Raw genomic sequence first — 24,827 nt, forward strand, 5'->3', positions numbered from 1 at the left:
TGCCATTTTCTATCTGTTCACTCACTTGCTACCTGACCTTCAACAGGAGAGGACCTACACTGCAAGCGCTGCTGTGACCTGTGTCTGGAAGCGACCATGGCTCCAGTGTCTGGGGAAAGGGCCCGTGCCTTCACTTCTGAGGAGTTGGAGAGACTAGTGGATTGGGTCCTACCCCAGTACCCTTTACTTTATGGTCCTCCAGAAAAACAGGTGAGTACACAGTGAGCACGATGCATGGGGCATGAATGTATGGAGTGCTGTGTGTGTAAGCCTTGTGTGGAGGGGGCTGAGGGGACCTGGGCAGAGTGCTGCATGTTTGGTGGGCAATGTCTGTGCGTAAGGGGATGGGAGGGACATGGTGGGCCATGAGTGTAACAGTCTGGATGGTATGACTAACACCTTTTCTTATGTATCTTTTTCTGCAGGTCAGCGCCCATCAGAAAAAGGGTATTTGGCGTGCCATCACCAAGGAGGTGCGGACCCTGGGAGTCTTTGACAGGCGGAGCACCCGCTTTCGAAAACAGTGGGAGGACCAGTGTCGCTGAGCAAGGAAGATGGCGGAGGCCCAGCTGGGGATGCCCTCCCAATGAGGAAGGGGTGCCCGTCGTACCCTGAACCCCCTGATGTTCCGCATCCTGGCAGTGGCCTATCCGGAGTTGGATGGGCGCTTGAAGGCATCACAATAGCCACAAGGGGTGAGTACAGATTCTGAATCCTGAAGTTGCGCGCGTTGAGGTGTTACCTGGGTGAGGGATTTGGGTCTGTGGGTGCCCCTAGGCCAGGACGAACATGGCAGGGTAGGCAAGCTCAGATGCACTCCAACCCCAATAATGCTAGTGGGCATCTACTACTGGGCAGGGTCCTGTGGGTTTCAGGTGTGCATCTAATGGCGTTAGACATTGTACCCCATGGCCTGGTGACTTGCATTGCAACTGGTATTGCATGGCCTAGTGCATAGGGCTGTTCCCTGTGAGCCGTGCACGCCATCGGTAATGTTGCTGGCATTGACCAAGTGTATCCTCTGTCTCCCCCTTTATGTTTTGTCACCCTGTCCTTGTGTGCATTAGCATCATCTGGAGGAGGAGCAGAGGCACTGGCGACTGAGGGAGCTGCATCCCACATGGGCCTGGAGGCCGAATCCACCGACGGTGAGGGCACCAGTGGGATGGAGGGTGAGGGGAGCACCACGACGGAGACAGGAGGGGACAGTTCTGAAAGCGACACCTCCTCCGATGGAAGCTCCCTGGCGGTGGCGGAAACCTCTGTGCCCACCCCAACTACAGGTACAGCCGCCATCCCCTGTACCAGCACTGCCCTCCCAGCAGCCCCTCAGCGAGTTTACCATACCCGCCTACCCAGGAGGGTGGGCATCTCCTTCGCCCCAGGCACCTCAGGCCCTGCCCCAGTTAGCCCTGCTGCCCTGAGTGAGGAGTCTATTGACCTCCTGAGATCCCTCTGTGTTGGGCAGTCAACCATACTGAATGCCATCCAGGGTCTAGCAGGGTATTTACAACAAACAAATGCATTCCTGGAGGGCATTCACTCTGGTGTGGTGGCCCAACAGAGATCATTCCAGGCTCTGGCCAACTCACTGATGGCAACCATTGGCCCTGTCTCTAGCCTCCCACCTCCAACTCCCTCTACCCAGTCCCATTGCCCTCAACCCCAGCCTATCCCAAGCACACCTTCAGACCTGCATGCACCCAAATCAACACACAGAAGTGGCTCAGGCAAACACAAGCACCACACTTCAACCCACAGGCACTCACACAAGCACCATCCAGATGCAGACACACCTACATCCACTGCCTCCACTGTGCCCCCTCCTCCTTCTCCTCGTCCACCTCCCTCCCAGTAGTGTCTTCACTCACACCTGCATGCACTACATCCTCATCCATGACCTCCATCACCAGCACGCCTATCACTACACACCCCTCACTGGCAGTCACCACCCTAACATCCATGCACACGTCCCCTGTGTCCTCTCCCACTGTGTCTGTGCCCCCTCCTCCCAAAGTACACAAACGCAAGCACTCAGACACCCAACAGCCATCCACCTCACGACAGCATCCAGCCCATGCACCTGCTCCCAAACACAGCAGACAGACACCTCCTACAACCACTCCCTCTTCCTCCACACCCAAACCTTTACCATCTTCCAGCCCCAGTGTCCCTAAAAGGCTCTTCCTCTCCACCCTTGACCTATTCCCTGCCCCTTCCTCCCCCCCCCCCCCCCGGGTCCTTCACCTCGGGCCAGGGTGGGCAGAAACCAGCCCAGCACCTCAGCCACCCAGTCCACGACCACTGTAGTTTCTGCAGCTACTGCATATGTGAGAGGATCCAAGGAGGCGCCAGTCAGCACTGCCAGTGTGCCTGCACCACCTGCCAAGGGCAAGAAGGGGGCGCCAGCTAGCAAGGGCAGGAAGGGAACACCAGCCAGCAAGGGGAAGGATGCACCACCAGCCAGCAAGGGCAAGGAAGCACCACCAGTTAGCAAGGGCAAGGAGGCACCACCAGCTAGCAAGGGCAAGGAGGCATCACCAGCTGGCAGCAGAAAGGAGGCGCCACCAGCTAGCAAGGGCAGGAAGGGAACACCAGCTGGCAGAAGCAAGAAGGCACCTCAAGTTGCCAAGGGCAGGAAGGGAACAACAGCTGCCAAGGTCAATGTAAAAGGAACAGACACCGCAGGCAGGATGGATCTGGTGTCTGGAGCTGGAGAAGCATCTGGGCAAACAACACCAGCCATGGCACTTCAGCCGTCCAAGGCTGCAGGGGAAGGGCTGGAGCCTCCCCCCACCACTGACAGCACCGCCACCTGCACCGCCACCTGCACCACTGCCACCTGCACCACTGCCAGCAGCACCAGCCCCAGTGGACAGCCGTCCGAGGATGCAGGGGAAGTGCTGGAGCTTCCCCCCACCACTGACAACACTATCACCTGTACTGTCGCCAGCACTGCAACCTGCACCGCCACCTACAGCACTGCCAGCAGCACCAATGCCAGCAGCAGCAGCCCCAGTGGGCAGCTGTCCAAAGCTGCAGGGGAAGAGCTGGAGCCTCCCCCCACCACTGACAGCACTGCAACCTGCACTGCCACCAGCACCGCCACCTGCACCGCCACCTGCACCACTGCCAGCAGCACCACTGCCAGCAGCAGCAGCCCCAGTCGGCAGCCATCTGAGGCTGCAGGGGAAGGGCTGGAGCCTCCCCCAACCACTGACAGCACCTCCATCAGCCCAGCAACTGCCACCACTGAGCACCCGTCACCGCCGGCGAGCAGTGTGTAGACGTGACTACATGGGCTGTAGTGCGTCCTGGCCCCTGCAACAACTGTAGGTGTGACACCCAGATGAGAGACTGTGACCTTGCACCACCCAGGATCTGCATCATAGGGCACAAGGCCCCCTCCAGAACCAGTGGAAGAAGGCATCCACTCACCCCCTCCTTGCCAGGATGAAGCACACTGGGCACAAGGCCCCCTCCAGAACCAGTGGAAGAAGGCATCCACTCACCCCATCCTCCACAGGATGAAGCTCACTGGGCACAATGCCCCCTCGAGAACCAATGGAAGAAGTCACCCACTTGAGAGGCTGTGGCCTTGCACTCCCCAAGACCAAGCAGTGGGCAAATCACCCACTTCAAAGACTGTGGCCTTGCACTCCCCAGGACCAAGCAGTGGGCAAATCACCCACTTGAAAGACTGTGGCCTTGCACTCCCCAGGACCAAACAGTGGGCAAACCATCCACTAGAGAGACTGTGGCCTTCCACTCCCCAGGACCAAACAGTGGGCAAACCACCCACTAGAGAGACTGTGGCCTTCCACTCCCCAAGAGCAAGCAGTGGGCAATCCACCCACTTGAGAGACTGTGGCTTTGCACTCCCCAGGACCAAACAGTGGGCAAACCACCCACTAGAGAGACTGTGGCTTTGAACTCCCCAGGACATCACAGAGGGCATGTAGGCCCCTCCAGGAGCAGTGGCGTTGTACCATCTTCCGGCTGAGGTGCCCCCCGTTCCCCTTCCCCCTGAGGTGCCTGTGTATCTTCAACCTGATGCCCCAGCAGTGTTCTTTCCATATTGAGGCAGGAGTCAAGTGTGGCCTTGGCTTATGTGTTATGGCCCTGTGGGCCACGGACATTTTGGAGTGGGCATTGTCCCTCCATTTGTATATATTGTACATACTGTTTTGTGCTTTGAGGACGTATTTATCTAAATGTTTAATATTACACTCACTTTAATCAATTCCTTTTGTCCTTGCGTTATTCCTGAGGGTTACGGGGTGGACATGTAATGTTGTTGCATCGGTTTGTGTGTATGGTGTATGGTGCTGGGGTTGGGGGCGGGGGTGTTGCGTGTGTGTGTCACTCTCTTTTTCCTCCCCGCTCCCTTGTGTGCTAGGTGCGGTACTCACCGTGGTTGTCTTCGCCGCTGTTCGTGTTCCTGGTGTAGGAGGAGGTAGACCAGCATGGGAAATATGTGCAACTCGGGCTCCATGGCGTTGTGGTTCTTCCTTGAATGTCGAGAGGTGAGTCCTTTCCCTTCTGTGTACTGTTTCCACCGTGCTTTTGATGGCCTTGGTACCGCCCCGGAAAAGGTGGCGGATTGGCCTCTCATAATATAGTGTGCGGTACATTGCCTTCCGCCTAGCTGTTGCCGGTTACCGCCGCGGTGCTTGTTGCTACCGCCGTGGCGGTCGCAGTGTTAAGGTGGCAGTCTGTGTTGGCGGTTTCCGCTGTGGTCAAAATTCAATTTTTTTTTTACTGCCGGCCTGATGGCGGTATTACCACCGCTTTTTCACCGGCCGCCAGGGTTGTAATGAGGGCCATAGTGCCATATACTAGAAACCTACTAGTAGATTAACTTTGCTAAATGACTGTATGCCAATTATACCATGTTTGGAAGGGAGAGCACAAGTATTTTACCAATGGTTATAAGGAGTAAAGTTTGCAGAGACCTAAAGTCTACAAAATCAGTCTTATCAAAAATAGAGTGATGAAAGTCAAAATCTGAGGGAATACTACGCGAGAGTTGGAAATTTCCTACAGGCATATCACACAACAACCATACCCACAAAATAAGACAGACCGATTGGCTTTGCCAATGTTTGCTAGAAAGAAAGAATAAAAGCAAATATTTTGTTGTGACTAATGGCAATTGTAAACATAGTCTGTGAATGAAGCATTACTAAGGCTTGTCCAACTGGTAGTGGTCTTTGGATGGTCCCAGTTCCTCCTGCTTTACCCTTCATACAACTTTGCTCTGCAGTCTGTCACTCTCGGACACTTCCATCTTTTTGCTTCTCACTTGTTTATTAAATCCTCCTTCTGAATGTCTTACACATCACCTGCTTCTTCTTCATCATTGTCTTTTCACTCTGTGCTGGTGCATCTACTTCCTTGTGTCACCTCCCATTCACCATAACCTTTCACATACACACACACACACATCCACTTACTTTTCTCAACCTGTAAAAACACAGTATTTTCTTTTTTTTTTGCTGTTTTTTACCAGCTGTGTATGCCTCCTTATCTCAAATTTAGGTAAAATGGTCATTACAGTTGGAACATAAGTGACCATCACTATGTATACTCTGCAGGGAAGCCAAGGACTGATGAAGTATGATGTCCGTAACCTTGAACCCTGCCTACACATCATGCGCTGGTGGTAAACAGTGGTTCTCCAAAAGCCTCCTTTAGTGATTAACAATAAAAAACAGGAGGGGACATGGCCAGCCAGATGGATGGCTAGATGCGCCCAAGCGGAGCTCTGGTCGGGCCTACTGTAACCCTGCATTAATCCTTTGCCCCCCTGTAATCATCAACACCCGCAAACCCTGAAATCACCCCCTTGCTTTCAGAGGAACGAGTCAGATGTTGTGCTGGGCAGGACCAGGCGCCTGCTGATCTGGCGAGATAGTCAACTTCGGGAGACGGATGGAGTTCTACATTCAAGATGGTGGCCATCTGAAAATAATGCTAGTAGCAGAGCCTTCCTGGCCAGATTCCTGCAGACCAGTGTGTCCATCCTAGCTCTCGAGACGCTGAGGAACACCGCATAGCCTGGATCAGAGACAATCCTCCACTGCAGAACCGGAGTGACGGACGGGAACAACGTCCGACGGCTCCGGAGAGCAGAGGTAAGTGACTGCATCGACGGTGGAGAAGCAGACTGGAGCCGGAGTGGTTTTTGCTCACCCCCTCTTCCCCTTCAAGGGCTACGCATGTTGGGAAGGTGATGGTGGGCTGCGGGAGAGGGGGAGAAGCAAACCACATGGTGGTATGCAAGTGACACAGACTGCATATCTCACCCCTGCATAAGAACAGGACGGGGCCAGCCCAGCCGAGAAAAGGGAATGGAGACTCCCTTTGGGCCTCGCCTGTCGCTACTGCGGCTTCACACTCTGAGATGCCCGAACAGGCTGTGGAGGACCCACCTTCGGGGAGGCCGCAAACACTGATAAAAAGTGCAAAGTGCAACCCCCTTGGACAGATGCCATTCACCGGAGAGAGATCGAGGGAGGGGTGACTGCATGTAGGAAAAAGACCTGAGAGTTTGAAAATCGCAGACTCCTAGCAGATGCAAACACTGTACCTCAGCTCATGGCAGATACACCCTACATTGAGGACCCAAGCAAAACCATTAAGGAAACTCCCCACCATCCCTTGAAGACTGCAACAATCCGGCCACAGGTGAGCGACCCCTTGCATCATCCACAACATCTTGGATGTGCCCTAAGCACCTACACGACACGCAGGGGAAGCTCGCTATGTAAAATATTTGATTGGAGCCCAATTGCCTGACAGAACCGAAAGCTGTGACCCCCCTTTCATTACCTAAGTTGCGGTCTTCATAGCACCCAGTCGACCCTGCTCACCATACCCCAGCAAATATAAAGAGAAAGAAGAGCCCTGAGCACGCTCCCGTCCCGGTAAAAGTATTTGGTTGAAGCCAAATCTGGCACTAGCTAGTCTGAAATCTCGCTGAACGCTGACTAGTGCAATGGCCAAAGATAAAGACCTAAAGACATCTCAACATAGAAACTGGATAAGTATGCCAGAGTGACTGATCACTTTCAGCCAGCAGCACCAGATAATGCATTGCTCCTGTTGGTGATAAATCAATCTAGGGAGACTTTTGAATTGTGCATTTGGGAGGTCCGCTTGAAGCTCTGTCTATTGAGGCAGGATGTTAAGAATGTCATGGAGAGGGTCACAACAGAGCTAGAAGATGCTCAGCACACAACAGCCCAGGAATTGGTAGAGGCCAAAACTGTCGCTAAAGACTTGCTATGGAGAGTCGACGACTCAGACAGAGGGGGACGCAACAGTCTCTGCTTAGTTGGTTTTTCCAGAAGGAGTAGAACAATACAATATCCTTGAGTTTCTAAGCAACTGGTTACAGACTACCTTTCAAGAGGGTACATTCTCAACTTGTTTCGTCATAAAACGAGCTCACAGGGAGTTTGCGGCCCAACCCCACCTGGCGCCCCACCGAGAGCGATAATAGCAAAATTTCTCAAATTCCAAGACCGGGACATGCTACTCAGAGAAGCAAGACAATTGGGAAAAGTTAGATATGAATTCTCCAAGATGATGCTATTCCCAGACTATTCACAACAGCGCAAGTCATTCAATGCAGTGAAGGCAAAGCTTTGAACCATGTAATTGACATATATGTTGCTCTTCCCCGCCAAATTAAAAGTCCTATTTAAAGACAAGTCATACTTCTTCGCCAGCCCAGAGGCTAGAGAAAAGACCACAACTCTGTTCATCATGTGGAACTGCAGAAAAGGTAAACAATGCTCTAGGAGCACAACCAAACATGTGGTCCTCCTTGAAGAAATACTGGGAGCGTAGAAGTAATCTTGCAACCAGACTCCAGAAGAAATGAGACGGACTAGATGCAGGGGGGAACCACCGTAAGATACGGATGGTGATCTGGGACCTGCAGACAATCACTCTTCCCCAACAAGAGCTGAAAGTGAATCACCCATGCAACCGTTGGAGACTAAACTGACTGTGACTATGATGAAAGACTCTCAACTCGAGAATCGCTACACGGGACAGTGATGAGCCAGGGGACTCATGAACTAAGAGGGGAGATCGATGAAGAACCGGGAGAGAGAGTAGGCCACGCTTTCCAAATGCTCACCCTCAAAGATTTAGCTGTGACACCTAAAAGACACCCACCCTCCACCCCATTATACTGTTCACAGGGAAACTAAAGAACAAGGATTTGTAAGGAGGACAGAGTGTGTTGTTTGAAGTATGTGAAAGTAAAGGACAGCCCTGCTATGATACATTTCTAGAAATCAGTAGTGCAGTGTCATTCAACTGAAAGACAGAGATAAAGAGCTTCCAGTGTGAATGAGTGTGTGTAACGATTGGATGAGAAGGAACTAGTAGTTGGAGTGGTTGACTCAATGCTGATTTATGCCCCCCCCCCAATATTAGTTCAGCCTATAGAGTGAATGCGACTGTATGAATGATTGTCGTAGGAAAGACGTGTCAGGAAGGTAAGTTGACAGTTTGGGCGAGGGTGGGCTACAGACCTCTCAGGCCTAGTCCTGCACTGTGGTTATCTCCTAAGTTATGCGAGTGAAAGGGTGCGGGGGTCGGGACGGGCGAGAAGGGAAGAAGTTTTTCAATTTTGTTGATGAGACTATCCCTTATCTATAGTTGGTTAATGCAGCGGGAAGCATACTTAACTTTGCAGGGAACTTACTACTTGACAGTGTTAATTCACAAACCGGCAGGCAGGATACATGATAGTGACCTGGCCCACAGCCACTTTTCCATCCTCACATGGAATGTAAATGGACTGAGTAACAAAATCAAGAGGGGCTAGTAGCAACCTACATCCGGCACTTAACACCTGATGTAGCCCTTCTTTAAGAAACACACTACAAGGGAATAACTGTCAATTTCTTGCACAAGGAGCATATACTGTTTTGGCACATGCAGGGTACACATCTGGGTCTAGGGGTGTAGCAATCTTGATTAGGAAGGCACCCCCATTTTCATATACAGAGGAAATGGGTAGATCTGCAGAGGACTTAAGTAGCAGCCCAGGGCCTCTGGGGTAGATAGAGTGTGACCCTTACAAGTATATATGCACCCCCATGCCTTTTACAACCTACACTCCACAAGGTCGCTGAAATTCTACTCGAGGCTACTTCCTCCTTTAATGTCTTCGGGAGAGATTTCAATGATGTAGTGTCCCCAGAGATAGATAGGTCCAGAGCTTCAACTGTAATGATTAAGGCCACACCACTAGCTCGATTCGTAGACTCACTGGGCCTTACTGACCTGTGGCACCGTCAACACCCAGGAGAAAAAGCCTATTCCTATTATTCTGAGACCCACTATACCTCTTCCAGACTAGACTAAATATTCACCCGCAGGTTAGCAGAGAGTTATCTCCGGGTGGATTATCTGGATGGGGGACTGTCAGATCACTCTCCACTATTAATCTCTATGTGACAGAAGCCTTACAGCAGTGGCAGCAAATGGCATATGAATGCCTGGGAATTATGAGATGAAGTGATTCTAAGGGAGATCCGGGTAAATTCTGAGCTTTATTTTGCAGAAAACAGACATTCAGTGAATTCGGCACTAGTCTTATGGAAGCATATAGGGCAGTGATAAGAGGAAGAGCGCAAAATATTATCGCATATAAAAAGAAGAAAGGTGGTGAGGAACCTAGAGAAGCTTGAGCATCGCCTCCTGGCGGCAGAAGGTGACCATACTAGTGCGCCGAACACTAGGGCAAAGCGAACACTTGAAACCCTCCGAGAAGAATATAAAGCGCTAGCAACTGATGAAGCACACAAACAAATATTGGCGGTCCAAAAATGCCTCTCTGATGCAGGGCATAAGGAAGGCAAACTACTGGCCTGGTTAGGTCCCCGGAAAAGGGAGAATCAATGGGTACATCAGATCAAAGGGGCACAGGGTATCTTATACAAGACGGATGAAGATATAGCGAAGGAATTTGGGGCTTATTATGAGTCTATTTACAAGGCACGTCCCCTAGCGGATCAACTTCAGATTGAGGACTATCTAACAGACATAGAAATAACAACCCTCCCCGCCGAAGATAGAGAAGCCTTAGAATCAGAGATTTCCCTGGCGGAAGTCCAAACATCAGTAACCCAGTTGAACTCAGGCAAGACTCCGGGACTGAATGAGCTCCCGGCTGAGTTCTTCAAAAAACAGGCAGATATTCTGACCCCCTATTTATTGAGCTTATGCCTGCATGTCGGTGAGAATAAGATTCTTCCACCTGATTTTAACAGAGCCACCATAGTGGTTATCCACAAGGAGGGTAAACCACCCGTCTAGTGTGGATCCTACTGACCAATTTCTTTACTTACTATTGAGACAAAGGTATTAACCCCTGTGTTGGGTAATAGACTAATAAGTGTAATCACTCCCTTAGTCCACAAGGACCCCCATCTATTTCTCTCACTTGGTGGCAAAAAGGCCTTTGATGCTGTACACTGGCCTTTCATGATGCAAACTTTAAGGCGAATAGGATTTGGATCCCAGTTTTTGAAATGGGTGAGCCTTCTCTTTACTGGCCCCACAGCTGTGGTAAAAGTCAACGGAATACTCTCAATGGAATTCCCCATAGAGAGGGAAACTTGGCAAGGTTGCCCTCTGTCACCTCTCGTGTTTGCTGTGATACTGGAGCCCCTGGCCTGAGTAGTACACAGTCACCCACAGATTTGGGGATTTAGGCAACCAGGGTCCCCGAGTGCTCAAGAGAGAATCTTGTTATACGCTGACGACATGCCCCCCTAGGACTCGCTACTGGTGGTGTTTCAAGTCTTTGAGCGCTATGGAAAGCACTCCTGATACACAATAAATTGGGACAAGTCATTTCTCGTCTCTTTGGGTGGCCATCTCGAACCAGCTGAACTTACAGGAAAGCTGACAATAGACACGGAAGGCTTTCAATAACTAGGGATTTATGCCACATTACATCAAAAGAGAAGTATAGGCTGCCATGTGCGTAGAATACTCACCATCAATAACAATATGCCCGACCCCCTCCAAAAGCTAAGAACTAGATGGGAGAATGAACTTGGAGAGCTAGAAGATCTAGACTGGGAGGCGGCCCTGATGTTCCCATGAGAAGTAGCAATCAAATCACGGTTGATGCTTATCCAACTTAAAATCCTGCACCGAACATATTATGTTAGGGTGCAATTATTCAAAATGGGTAGAGCTCCCTCGCCGGAGTGTCTGAGATGTAGGAAGCCACAGGGGGACCTCTTTCATATTCTTTGGACATGTCCAGAAATTCACACCTACTGGGAGAGCCTTCTTTCAGAACTGAGCAAAATACTGGGGACAAGGATACTAGAGGACCCAAAATCTGTATTACTGGGGATCCCCAGCGACATAGATCTCCCACGTCACAAATTAATATTCTGTAATCTGGGACTGATACTAGCAAAAAGGGATCTAGCGATCTATTGGGGAGCCTCTGAGACACCTGCACTGAGGAATTGTGAAATGGGCATTGACGTCTATATGGCAGCAGAGAGGGTCACCTAAAAGAGCAGAGGCTACCCACACAAATTTCATAAGATGTGGCGTGCTACTATGGTATAAATATACAAGATGTAACTCAGGAAGAGATGCCCACCCAGACTAACTGACCACCTGGGTTTGTTCCATTCAGCTTGTCAGCTTACTAGCGATGTCATGTGGCTACATGTTTCCTTTGCAAGTACTACAATGTGTAGAGATACCTGCGATACTGATGTTCGCACGCTGTTTTTCATTACCTGTTATGAGCACCTGTTGGTGCACTAGTTGTCTAGTTCAAAAAATGCAACAAAAATATTTTACAAAAAAACAATAGAAAACTGACCTGATCATCACCAGGCTGACTGGGTCCACCATGTCCCTACTCTGGGAAATTATTAGGGAGTACACCCCAGACGCCTCCTGAGGATGCGCTCCCGAATAGAGGTCTTTCAGGTAAGTGATGCAGTTGACAGTACTAAAGACACAGATATCGCCACTAGGTTAGAGACCTCAGGCCATTCCCTAACTTTGAAATGCACATACCACTGACTTTAGTGCCATGGTAGCTGGGAATGATCCCGAATCACCAACTCTACGTGGTGGCACCCATATATGGAACCCTCACCAACTTCAGCAACTACATGGCAGACATTACAATACACAAAAACGCCTCACTCCAACATATAACATCTCACAAGTATAGGGTTATTCCACATCACAAAGGACTCCCACAAAATGACAAAGGCATCAAATAGCAGAACAGCAGAAACGAATAAGAAAAAGAAGAGGTGTAATGAACAGTAAAGGCGAAAAGAAAAGAAAAATACCCATTTGTTTTGGAACATGTTATAACGTTCAAATAAACTGATGGAGTAGTAATTTAAAACACCCAAATAAATCTGATTCTGAACTGGACGATGACCCGTGTATCCTGTTGTTCGCCTGGATCTCGGCCACGTGCGCAGAAAAGCACAGATAAAGGGGTTGCAGGAGAGGGCACACAAAACACATGAGAGAGAACGTTGGCAGTGTTCCACAGTGAAAAAAAAAACATGCAACCAGAACCAGCTGGATATTGTTCCACAACTGTGCTGGGAGGAGCCAGCATTCAGCTAAAAGGAAGAGAAAGAGTGAAAGGCTGAAGCACGGAGATGAAGACTGGCGAAAAGGGAAACAGGACATTTTAACTAGAAAGAAGAAATCAGTCGTAGAAGGTAAGCCTAGATGCGTTAGCTGACTGCATTAGCGTGTTGAATCCGTATTTTCAGCAATTTTACCACAATGGGCCAGTGCACATTAAGTGCCTGTGCAGGGACGTACCTTCTCGAGGTGGGCCATACACCCCCTAATGTACTTAGCCTGGCTGTTTCAGTCGCATTGGCCGACTGCAGCAACAATGGCATTAAAACATCGTTACTGCAGATTGGGTAGAAGTGATCGAGTCAATATTTTACTAGGAGAACCAAGCCTAGGGTCTGGCTTGGCCATAAGAGCTAAGCTAGGAAAATATTTGGCATGTAAATCATGCAGACATCATGTAAAAATATGAAAAAGACACTTAAGAATTCCAAAAATATATATTTCTTTAACACGCGTTACAAGTTAGTACTTCAGACTACCTCACTGTATTGAGAGTGATTATTAAAAGTTATAGCTTTCTAACATGGACTCGGAAACATTTATTCCGCACTCACCTTGGCAACAATATCACTAGTAAAATCAGAGGCAAGACAGTTGTCATGTTTACTCTATATGTGGACTAGATTCGTATTAGAGATGTTGCAACATTATAATCTTTAAATTAAACATGAGTTTTGTGTACAGCACACTTCCTGAGCTCACGCATTTGAATTTGAGGTGCTTTCATGTGTGATAATGAAGAATAAGGAGGTTCAGTTGTCTACAGTTCAACAATTTGTTCCAAGTAGGGAAGCCAAGATTGATCCCAGATGCTCAGTTTTTTTATATTGCGCAATTCAGCTACTCTTTCTCTCACCTGTTTTGCATTAACGGTCACTGCTTTGTCATTAAACCTTAGTGCACGAGTTTAGAATGGGGTAGCAGGCAGAAGCAACATGAAAGCTCTGCTCGCTTTGGGCTCGAGAGACCTCGAGCTGAACCAGAGTCAGGCCTTCAGTGGCTTACCTACCTTGCATTCCCTAATGGTGTTTGCTTTTTCCATATGTTGTGTGTCTGTAGTTTTTTCATGCAACATAAAACACTTTCATGTGACCCAAGTCACTGCTAGGCATACAGTAGAATTCCAGTTGTGGGTGAGATGAGTAGGAAGGTGGTGTGAAATTTCTCACAGTGCCTGTCAGTGTGCCATAATGTGGTCAGACTTCATGCACTTACAATCCTTGGCCCCTCTGTAGAGCTCACAGAGATGATCACATATGTGGCAACTGTTATTGCTATTTTATGGCAACATTTATGAAAGAGGTACAAAAGGAAAATAAAATGCAGTGTTTAAAGGCTGAGTTGGTGTGTGTGTGGGGGGCCAGTGAAGTGAGAAGATGAAGATAAGTATATGGAAAAGAAGGGAGTGATAAGATAGCGTGAAGAGGTAGATGATCTTGTGCAAGATATGCAGATGATAGATTTCAGAAAGATGTGGGGAGAAAAAGGGAATTTGGGGGCAGAAGTATGACCATTTTTAGAGGTTCAGCTCGTTTGTGACCACTAAAACAGCCTCTGGCATATACAAATTCTATTTTTGCGAGTCAGTAAACTATTACTGACACGCAAAATAGAGTTTGGATGTCACTAATAGAAAGGGGTGTGCCAATGGCGTCCCTTCCTAATAGCGAGTTGCAAGGGGTATGATTGTTTTGCAACCAGAATGTGGTTGCAAAACAATCACAGTTTACCACCTACTTCAAGTAGATGGTAAGTCAGTCGCAAACAGGAAGGAACCGCCAGGAGACCCCTTCCCCTTTGTGAATGGTAGTGAAAATGTTTTGTATGAACAGGCATCATTTTTATTTTTGAAATGCATCCCGTTTTCCTTTAAGGAAAACGGGCTGCATTTTAGAAAAAAAGGCACTTTATTTAACAGCATACACAGACAAGGCGGTCTGCTGTCCCCAGCAGGCCGCCATCCTTGTGTTATTTCCCACTCCCAGTGGGTTTCAAATTGCAACCTGCCGCATGAATATTGATGAGGCAGGTCAATTGGAACCCCAGTGAAAATCACTAAATGTGTCTGTGACACATTTGTACATTTCCTTGTGCGACTTGCAGTGTGCGAGTTACAAAAATTTGCAATTTGCAAGTTACAAAAGGAAATGGTCGTACATCGCGCAATGGTGCTGATTTAAAGTTTGGAGTATGGATTTTACTTCATCGGGGTGACGGAGTAAAATACTACATCACCCTGACTGAGTGACCCTAATTCCAAGCGGCCATCTCTGACATTACGTCATCTTGTCAATACATTGAAAGGGTGTTGTGTGGCTACCTCAACATGATGGTGCTGAACGCACACATCCATATCTGTTTTTATTTTAAAAAACAATATCTTAAACAGGATTTTCCTTTTTAAAATAAAATTAACATTACAAAATATCTAGGAATAGTCTAGACTGATCTAAAATACTTTTGACATGTTTTTATCTTCTTGATACTGCTCTAAGTTGATATTTCAAACAGGACAAATACTTAATTGTTCTGATTTTCATGACTGAGTTGGCATGAAAATTCTGTCCAAACCAATGGTCACAGTTTCAGTCTCTTAAAATATCTTGATTAGTTATTGCAAATGTATCAAAGTATTGTATGGAATGTTATATCTCCCCTCTGTAGTCTAACTCGGTTAGCATAGTGGGTACATGCTTTTATTAGGGATATCCCTGTGTAACCTTTGTCCCACTTGCTCACTTCCTTTTATGTCTATCTAAGGGCCCCTGTTGGAGGATGCACGTTCTGGTTGGCCAGGCAGAACCTACCCCTTCCATGAGGGGTGGGTTATTACACTCATTGTATAACCTGCACTCACCCTTGGGTAGCTTGGCAGTGATCAATCAGGCTTATCACAGAGGCAATGTGTAAAGCATTAGCAGAGCACTCTCACACAACAAATACACTGAACATCGCAAAAGAGACTTCACTCGTGTGGTAGGTAAACACAATTTGTATTCAATACACACATTAATTAACACAACATAAAAATCATGAACTTCTGGGTATAAATCGCACTTGGTAATATTACTAGCAGTACTAGGCCCAACCATGTTAAAATGACATCAGTAGCATGTACACTTGGGAGAAAGCCTACGGTACAATCCCCCAGCACACTTATGTGGTAGGAAACATTGTCAGAACTAGGCCCACCCTGGCAATCAATATAATGCAATACCACACACAGTTGTATAGAATGCACCCCAGATCACAACAATATCAAGAAAATGTACATACAGATAATGACAACACTTTTAGCATCACTGTGAGCCAGGGCTGGACTGGTAGAACCAATGTCAAATGCAGTATGCAGTTGGCAAGAAGTCAACATGTAAAGCAGCACTGTAGGTCGATTTAATCACTAGCAGACGGTTTTCATGCAGGCACTCCCACACGCACACATTCACTCATCACCACTACGTGTTGCAACTGATATCCGGCGGGTAAGTAGTAGCAAAATGCAGACACTGTTGCCCCCAAACCCTCCTCCACCCTTCGTCTCACTCTGACCACCCCACACTCACGGATTAGAAAGAGATCAATCCGCCCCTAAGAATAGGCCACTCTCGGCTAGAGTCACACTTAGTTGAGGTCCCAGGGAAGAAGGTGGAGGGTAGGTAGCAAGACTGATCAGGAGGCAATTGACAAACAAAAGGGGTTTGGCCACCACTCACAAATTTCGCCCACAGGATGCAGAGCAGAAGAGGCTGATGGCAATAGCTCATTTAATTGAAGAATTCAGAGTGTGCCTTTCAGCACCAGCCCAATTCTGCAAAGTATCTGGAGTGGGGGGGCATTTGCAGAGTTACTAGACCTGCTTCTGATCGCTCTCTGAAGCCTTCTTCCAATCTCGTCAATTACTCTCGCCACCCAGGCATGGTCTGGGCATTATTGCCGGGAACACGCTGTTGTCAGGGTCTGAGGGGGACGGAGGGCAGGTAGTTTGTGCTCAGAGGGCCCAAAAGGAATGATCGATAAAGAGGGGAATGTAGCAGGTGAGCCTCTCGGAAAACAGAGGTGCCCTGTCAGGTACACATTGATCAGAGTTGCACCCAGGTGATCCGGGTACAACATCCGGTGCTGATGATCTGAGTCGCACCAGACAGTTTCTGCGTCACATACAACGATGAGTTGCAAATTCCATGCCTCCCTGGAAATGAGGCACAACACCTAGGGCGCATTGACACGAGTCACACTAGACAATTCCAGAGAAATTAAGCACAGGGCCTGGTGCACGTAATACGAGTCGCATCAGACATTTCAGATCACTTATGATGAAGAGTTACTAATCCTGTGCCTCCCGAGAAGTGAGGCACAATGCCTGGTGTGCGTTGAAATGAGTAGCACCAGACAGTTCCACTCACTCCCCGTCGAAAAGATGCAAATACAGTCCCACCCTGGAAATGAGGCCCAACGCCCCGTATGCGATGATACGAGTCGCACCAGACAGTTCCGGTTTCACACACAGCACAAGGTCAATAGTGCCGCGTGAGGTAGAATTGGGCACTACTATCATTACACCTCCACCTCCAAGGGTCACAACCTGTGAATCAGACACTGCACGCAGTGAGCATGCAGTCGGCATGATGTACAAGGGAGATGCGGCATGATCAACATAGGAGGCCAGGCGGGTCCCCCAACTGGTCAATCAGCTCACCACCAACAAGACGCTTATGTGTGCTGAGGCCTCATGATGCAGGGGTCGCTCTCCTTAGATGCGAGCAATGCTATTGGGGCTCCGCTCGAGGCAATCCAGTCCCCAGGCACAATTGTTAGTTTCATGCTCACTCCTGGCTGTCAGTTGGAACCCAGCAGGCAATGTGGGCACTTATGAAAGCACCGCTCTCCAGGTGTCACGAGCAGAGGGTGTGGGTCCCTTCCCGGGAGGTCTTTAATGTCCCTGAGACCTCCACAAGAGAACAGGGGTAAGCCGCCAAGCCTGTGGAGAGCACACTTCAGGGTTTCACACAGCAGCAGGCAGTCTGCCCAGGCCAGCTATGTTTCGGGAAGGGTGCATGGTCCCTTCCAAGGACAGTAATCCTCCTTGTGCACAACAAATTCCTCTTACAGTGTGCACCACACAGGCCAAGTTCTCTGGTCCCATATCCCTGCAAGTGTATGTCTACCCTGCTGCAGTATGGCATCAGTAGCTATACTGTAGTGTGCCATTGAATTTGAGGGTGTTTCAAAGTTTATCTCTTTGAACCACAGATGTATCCCAAAAATGTAAGTCTTGTCTGCCATGGGACCGTGGAATGCAGATCTGAATCTTTAGTGGGGCCATGATCTGGCTCTCAGAGGCCAAGTGTCAAAATCTCTCCATCCAGCAAGGCCCTCAAATGGCAGAGGTCTGTGGTTCCAATTGTGGGCCCATTGTTTATAGCTGCCACTGTGGAATGCACAAATGTGCTCCCTCAACCTCTGGTGTTGACTGGAGCCAGGAAGAAAGGCACACAATGAACTCTGGAGCAGAGGAATGCCCACTTTCCAGAAGTGGCATTTCTCAGCTATTAATGAGAAATCCACCATTACCATAGGAAGGGTTTTATCACTGCAAATCCAATGATAGCAAATGTTAGAAATGGGCTCTTTGGTTGACAGTCAGGTTACCCCCTGTTCAAGCAAAGACCCTCACTCTAGTCAGGGTAAAAGAGAATCACCCTCAGCTAACCCCTGCTTACCCCCTTGGTAGCGTGGCAGAGCAGTAGGCTTAACTTCAGAGTGCTAGGTGTAAAGTATTTGTACTAACACACACAGTAACTTAATGAAAACACTACAAAATGACACAACACCAGTTTAGAAAAATAGAAAATATTTATCTAAACAAAACAAGACCAGCACAACAAAAATCCACAATTCACAAGTCAAGTTATCAATTAAAAAGCAAAAAGAGTCTTTATGTAGTTTAAAACACACACTAACACTATTAGCGTGAAAATGTAGCTTGGATGCGTGAAAAATAACCCCGCACGGGTGAGTGTGCTTCAAACAGGGCTTGCGATGCGTCAATTCCACTTACTAGTGGGACCTTGCGTCGTTTCTCCTTTCATCGGGTCAGGGTACGCCGTTTCTTCTCTCCACAGGAGAGCGGTGCGTCGATCCAGTCAGCACTCTCGGGTCCGGGCAGGCCTTGCGTTGTTTTTACACGCCCAGCGGTACTTGCATCGGAAATCCAACCGCACGTGTTGTTTCTCCAGCTCCGTGCATCAATTCTTTGGTTGCGTTTCCTGCGAGTGTCGATTTTCAGCTGCAAAGCCGTCGGCGTGTCGTTTCTTCATCCGCAGATTGGAGTTGCGTCGATCTTTTCCCTGCACAGCGCTCTGTGCGTGGATTTACTCCTATTAGGCTGCCAGCTTCTCCTTTCAGGGTCACAGGATCTGGATGGGCACCACAGGGCAGACTAGGAATCTCTTCAGAAACTCCAGGTGCTGGCACAGCGAAGTCTTTGCTGTCACTGAGACTTCAAACAACAGGAGACAAGCTCTAAATCAAGCCCTTGGAGAGTTCTTCTCAAGATGGAAGGCACACAAAGTCCAGTCTTTGCCCTCTTACTCTGGCAGAAGCAGCAACTGCATGATTGCTCTACAAAGCACAGTCACAGGCAGGGCAGCTCTTCTTCCTCAGCTCTTCAGCTCCTCTCCAGGCAGAGGTTACTCTTGTTTCCAGAAGTGTTCTTCAGTCTGTGGTTTTGGGTGCCCTTCATATACCCAATTTCTCCTTTGATGTAGGCCTACTTTAAAGTAAAGTCTCTTTTGAATGTGAAATCCTGCCTTGCCCAGGCCAGGCCCCAGACACTCACCAGGGAGTTGGAGACTGCATTGTGTGAGGGCAGTCACAGCCCTTTCAGGTGTAAGTGACCACTCCTCCCCTCCCTCCTAGCACAGATGGCTCATCAGGAAATGCAGACTACACCCCGATCCCTTTGTGTCACTGTCTAGTGTGAAGTGCAACCAGCCCAACTGTCAAACTGACCCAGACAGGGAATCCACAAACAGGCAGAGTCAAAGAAATGGTATAAGCAAGAAAATGCTCACTTTCTAAAAGTGGCATTTTCAAACACACAATCTTAAAATCAACTTTACTAAAAGATGCATTTTTAAACTGTGAGCTCAGAGACCCCAAACTAAACATGTCCCTCCGCTCCCAAAGGGAATCTACACTTTAATCAGATGTAAAGGTAGCCCCTATGTTAACCTATGAGAGGGGCAGGCCTTGCAACAGTGAAAAACGAATATGTCCTACCTTAACTATACACTGCACCCTGCCCTTGGGGCTTCCTAGGGCCTACCTTAGGGGTGCCTTCCATGTAAGAAAAGGGAAGGTTTAGGCCTGGCAAGTGGGTACACTTGCCAAGTCGAATTTACAGTTAAAAACTGCACACACAGACACTGCAGTGGCAGGTCTGAGACATGATTACAGAGCTACTTCTGTGGGTGGCACAACCAGTGCTGCAAGGCCACTAGTAGCGTTTGATTTACAGGCCCTGGCACCTCTAGTGCATTTTACTAGAGACTTACTAGTATATCAAATATGCCAATCATGGATAAACCAATCAACAATACAATTTACACAGAGAGCATATGCACTTTAACACTGGTTAGCAGTGGTAAAGTGCTCAGATTTAAAAAAAACAACAGCAACAGGCCAGAACAAATAGGAGGCAGGAGTTGGGAGTGACTTCAGTCATTCCCCCCTGTTAGCCTATGGGGAGAGCAACCCTCAGAGGTAGTGAGTACACACATTGGTATTCTCACTACGTTAAGAAACACCCTTGGTGTAAGTGTGCATACACTGGCCTGCAATGGCAAGCTGAACACATGTTAAAACACTATTGTGCAAGCGTGCACACACTGGTCTTCAATAGCAGGCTGAGCCATGTTAAAATACCATACTGCAAGTGCGCACACAATGCCTGCAATGGCAGGCTCACCACATGTTGGAAAATATCATTGCGCAAGCATGCACATACTGGCCTGCAGTGGCAGGCTCAGCACACACTGGTTAGCGCCACTTCCTAACATATGTAGGATGTGCGCGTACACTTCCACACTGTACTTACAGTGGGAAAGCTCGCAGGGTCCTAAGGCTGCTAAAAGATAAGCGGCAAAACCTATGGAAAGAGCTGATCTCCTAGGTAGGGAAAACCATCATGGGGTTCTTAACTAACAGGACATGGAACACCCATGTGTTCCTGCCTTGCTGTCCACCTGCCTCCTGCTCCACCCTTCAGGGGGTGTTCAAGGGGGAGAATAAGGCCCACTCAGGGTTGGCCAAGGCGTGAGAAATACCACCCTAAGTGCAAGCACAACTGCGTCTCCACAGGCCTGCAAAGCGGCGTCCCACTAGAAGCCAGGCCCGTACTGGCCCTGGGTATGTGGTGCACCTTTTTACAAGACACTCCTGGGTACAGCACCTTCCTGGCATGTGTAGGAAGGGCGTCTGCACTTTCCCCCTGCAGTACAGTGGGAAAGTGCCCAGAGTCCTACCACCACATAAGAAGAGTCAGCAAAAAAGGGCAATGTCTAACAGGCCCCTTCCTCTTCTGCACAAAGGGTCAAGGTGGGGCTCTTGACTTGGGCTCAGTATCTCCCCTACACTTTCTGCCTCAGTCTAGTTCCATCTACCTATTGTATTGTTATCTCCCTTCACACTCTGGTGTCCAGCCACATTCTAATGGATGAGGAGAGCCATCCCAGGGTAATCATTCCACTACAAGCTATCCAGATGCTTTAGTGTTTGCTGGATCAGTAGTCCACCCAGCAAGTCACTCTAACTCACTGTGCAACAAAAATACACTTTAGACATGATTCCTATCAGCTCAAAATCATACAGTTGTCTAAGTGTTTGCTACCCTGTGTTACATCCTGTCAAGTTATACTGACAAATGATATCCTACCATTAATTGACAATGCCACTGTGAAAAAGGTAAGATGATTATTACATTCACAAGCACTTAGAATGGCATCAATGTCACATAAATAGGAAAGGTAGCTCAAAACTTGACTTGAAGCCAAGCAATGGACAATTGTAAATAAAATAAAATTTGAGCATACATTTAGATATTATATATTAGGATTTTTTAACATATAAGTGCGATCTTGAAATATAGTATTATAAATAAATGAAGGTTCATGTTATTGTTGATTTGTTCATATAGTAATGTGTGAAGTTAGGTTATACTAGACAATATTGAATTCCTCACTGCATGAAAGATTTTTTGTTAGAATGATTCATAATCTACCTACACATAATCAGTCCAAGTCACGTTATTGTATGCTAATCATATGTTAACCAAGCCATACTTTGCGTATGTGACATTCATAATGGGAAGGTTTAGATGTGCGGTAAGAAATTGGCACTATTAATTGACAGAGAAATACCGAAGGGTGTACTGCCTCTATTCAATGTGTGATTCATGTTTCTATGGTGGGAACTTGAAGTGTAGTTGATCTCTGATACAACATATGTGTTTTTTTGAAGCAACACCGATTTTATGCTGACAGGCCGTAATAATAATCCGAAAAAAGAATGAGCCATTCATCGAATGAGATTCCCACTGTCCCAGCCTACTGCATAATAAAACCACAGCCAAGGGAATGCGCTTGGCAAAATCAGCAGGAAAAGAATATCATGTAGTACTTGGCTGTATTTTGGCACTTTGAAGAGAGACATGTAGCATGTGTGGAAGGCCCTCAGACTACAAAGGGAAATGCCACTGCTCTTATAGTTTTTTTCATGTATCTGGTATGAGCATGAGCACTGTGAGGCTCATGCTCCTGGCTCCAGGCATCTGACACCCACTGGACATGACGTGCTCCAGGGACAGTAGCAGGTGGGACATTTACTGGGGAGGTACACCATTCAGTAATAGCACATGTGTCCTAAAGGGAGCTCAAGGAGGACTGTAACCTCTCATGGACCAGAAGGGCAAAAGCTCATCTGATTACAATGTTCAATATGAATACAGACCATGCAAGTGTGTTCTCATGATTCCTTCTGAATTTCTGGGTTTCAAGCAAGAGGTGCCCGAAAGGTTACCACAGGGATAACTGGCTTGTGACGGCCAGTGGCACCACTTTCTCTTTCTCTCTGTGGATTCCTGCCCTTTGGTGGCCCTCTCCCACCAGCCGACAGGAAGAAAGGGGTGTGGCCCGCTGGGAGGTTGCCTCCATCGTGTGCTGCACCACATGGGGGTCTCCCCCTCCTTCCCTGTGTCACTAGATGCAGACACAGGGGCACACTCCTTGCACATCAGTAGGTCGACCAGATGGAGACAACAAGCACTAGCGGAGACATTGAGAAGTAGGCCAGCGAGGAGCTTCTTGAGCGCTGGCATTAGCATGCATGACTACTTTGGTCATCGTTGGCTGCTTTGGGCATGGGCACTCTGGTCACCAGATCGACTCAGGCATCTGGACATCAGGTTAGCTGGGCCATCTTTGTGGACCTTAATAGTTGAGAAAAAGCAGCTTCCTGTGCAAGTCTAATAGGAAAGGGGAGACTGGCTGCAAGCTTAACCCTCCTTAACTCACCACATCCAGACTCCAGGAATGTGGAAGGGACTAACCCAGGTGTGACAGTTTCTATCCAGAGCAGAGTGGTTGCAGACCAGACTGGGCTCTTGTGCCCCTCTGGGTTGTTAAACAGAAATGGGACCTTTGAGAACCAGCCACCAGACATAGCAGCCTACCCAGATCTGGGCAGGCTGGCGTTGGACCGGGGTAAGAAGTCTGGAGCTCCTTCATACTGAACATTTCCAGTAGTTCCCAGTGCAAGGCAGGCAAAGCCATGGTTTAGCCTGGGAGGTCCAGTCCCAGCCAACAGGGACAGCCTCCTAGCTGGCCCGGGTTAGCCAGGTTTCAAGATGTGCGCCAGTTGTCTTATCAGCTTTGAAATGAAGGGCCTGAATTAGATTTTGGCAGACGGTTACTCTCCTTATATCCCGTCTGCCGTATTACGATCTCCATAAGCTGTACCCTCCAGACAAGCATATGTTATACTCGGACAATCCCGCAGAGATTCACTGAATTCTTTTTGCAAAGTTACATTCTGAGCAGCTGAGAAAAGCCTGCTTTTATACGCTAGTGACACATTTTTTATGGTTGTTGCCCTCCACTCCTTCTTTAATGCCAAATAGGCAGAAACAATTATGTTATTGTGTACCTCAAACCCCTCATGCTTCAGAGCAGCAGCTCCCAACCAGCTGCCAGCCTGCCCACTAGTACTGATTGTATATGAAGAAACAGTTTCTGCTTCAGCAGTCCGCTGCTCACATTTAGACACATGCTGGTTTACTTCAGTCAGTCGTTAACTAATACTTGCCAGAGAGACAAGCAATTGAGCATTAGAAGTAGAAATGAGTACAGTTCGCCTTTTCTGTGATTCCAGTGCTGGTGGACTAAGTTGATAAACATAGTGAAGAGAGGCTCACACGTGTAGATGTTCTGAGCTGGGTAGTTCATAAATTGTTCTCAGGCTGATAGGGCACAGCACATGAGATGCAAGAAATGTGCCTTGGGGGTTCAGAATAAATCATGTTTCCCAGCACCAATATCATTTGATTCTGATCACTAGACAAGGATTTCTTAAGAATAATATCCTAATACTCACCAGAACCACTATCCCTGTCCAATGCCTTAGAGAAAAAACTGTTCATCTCCAATTATGAGTATACTAAGCTGTTTAAAGTAAATTTTCCGACCTAAGAATGAACCATTCCTGGGTTAACAAGCTTTAGTCACCATTGAGTTCATGGGGAATTTAAACTTCATATAACAATATTGCACACATGCAAAATCCAATACTTAAGGTACTTCATTAGTCTCACACAAGCCATAATCTCTTTTGCTGTCCAGCTTTGAAACAGGCACTTTAGCAGCCTCAGCTTCTTGTACGCTTCCCCACCCCTAAACGTTAGAGGGTTATTTTAAGAGATGTATTCATATAATCCTTTCTATCAGAAGATGTAGAAGGTAAATTCTCTGATGCAAGACTTCCTTGCCAGACTCTCCACCATTTAATTTTTGTTGCACTTTTAGCAGCTTCATTTAGTTTTCCCAGTTAGAACATGTTGTGAGCCATCATTGAGTAGATGAAGCAGCACAGCC

General features: G+C 47.9%; 1 protein-coding gene across 1 annotated transcript in view; it reads left to right on the top strand.

Annotated features, from left to right (window-relative positions):
• The first annotated feature begins 12,624 nt into the window (after positions 1 to 12,624).
• Positions 12,625 to 24,827, top strand: part of LOC138245863 (ATP-binding cassette sub-family A member 9-like) — a 2,236,336-nt gene continuing 2,224,133 nt past the window's right edge. The window contains exon 1 of the mRNA XM_069199841.1: positions 12,625 to 12,755. The gene's annotated coding sequence lies outside the window, so the exon portion shown is untranslated. The remainder of the gene's footprint in view (positions 12,756 to 24,827) is intronic.

This window comes from Pleurodeles waltl, chromosome 7 (genome assembly GCF_031143425.1).
Source record: "Pleurodeles waltl isolate 20211129_DDA chromosome 7, aPleWal1.hap1.20221129, whole genome shotgun sequence".
NCBI lineage: Eukaryota > Metazoa > Chordata > Amphibia > Caudata > Salamandridae > Pleurodeles > Pleurodeles waltl.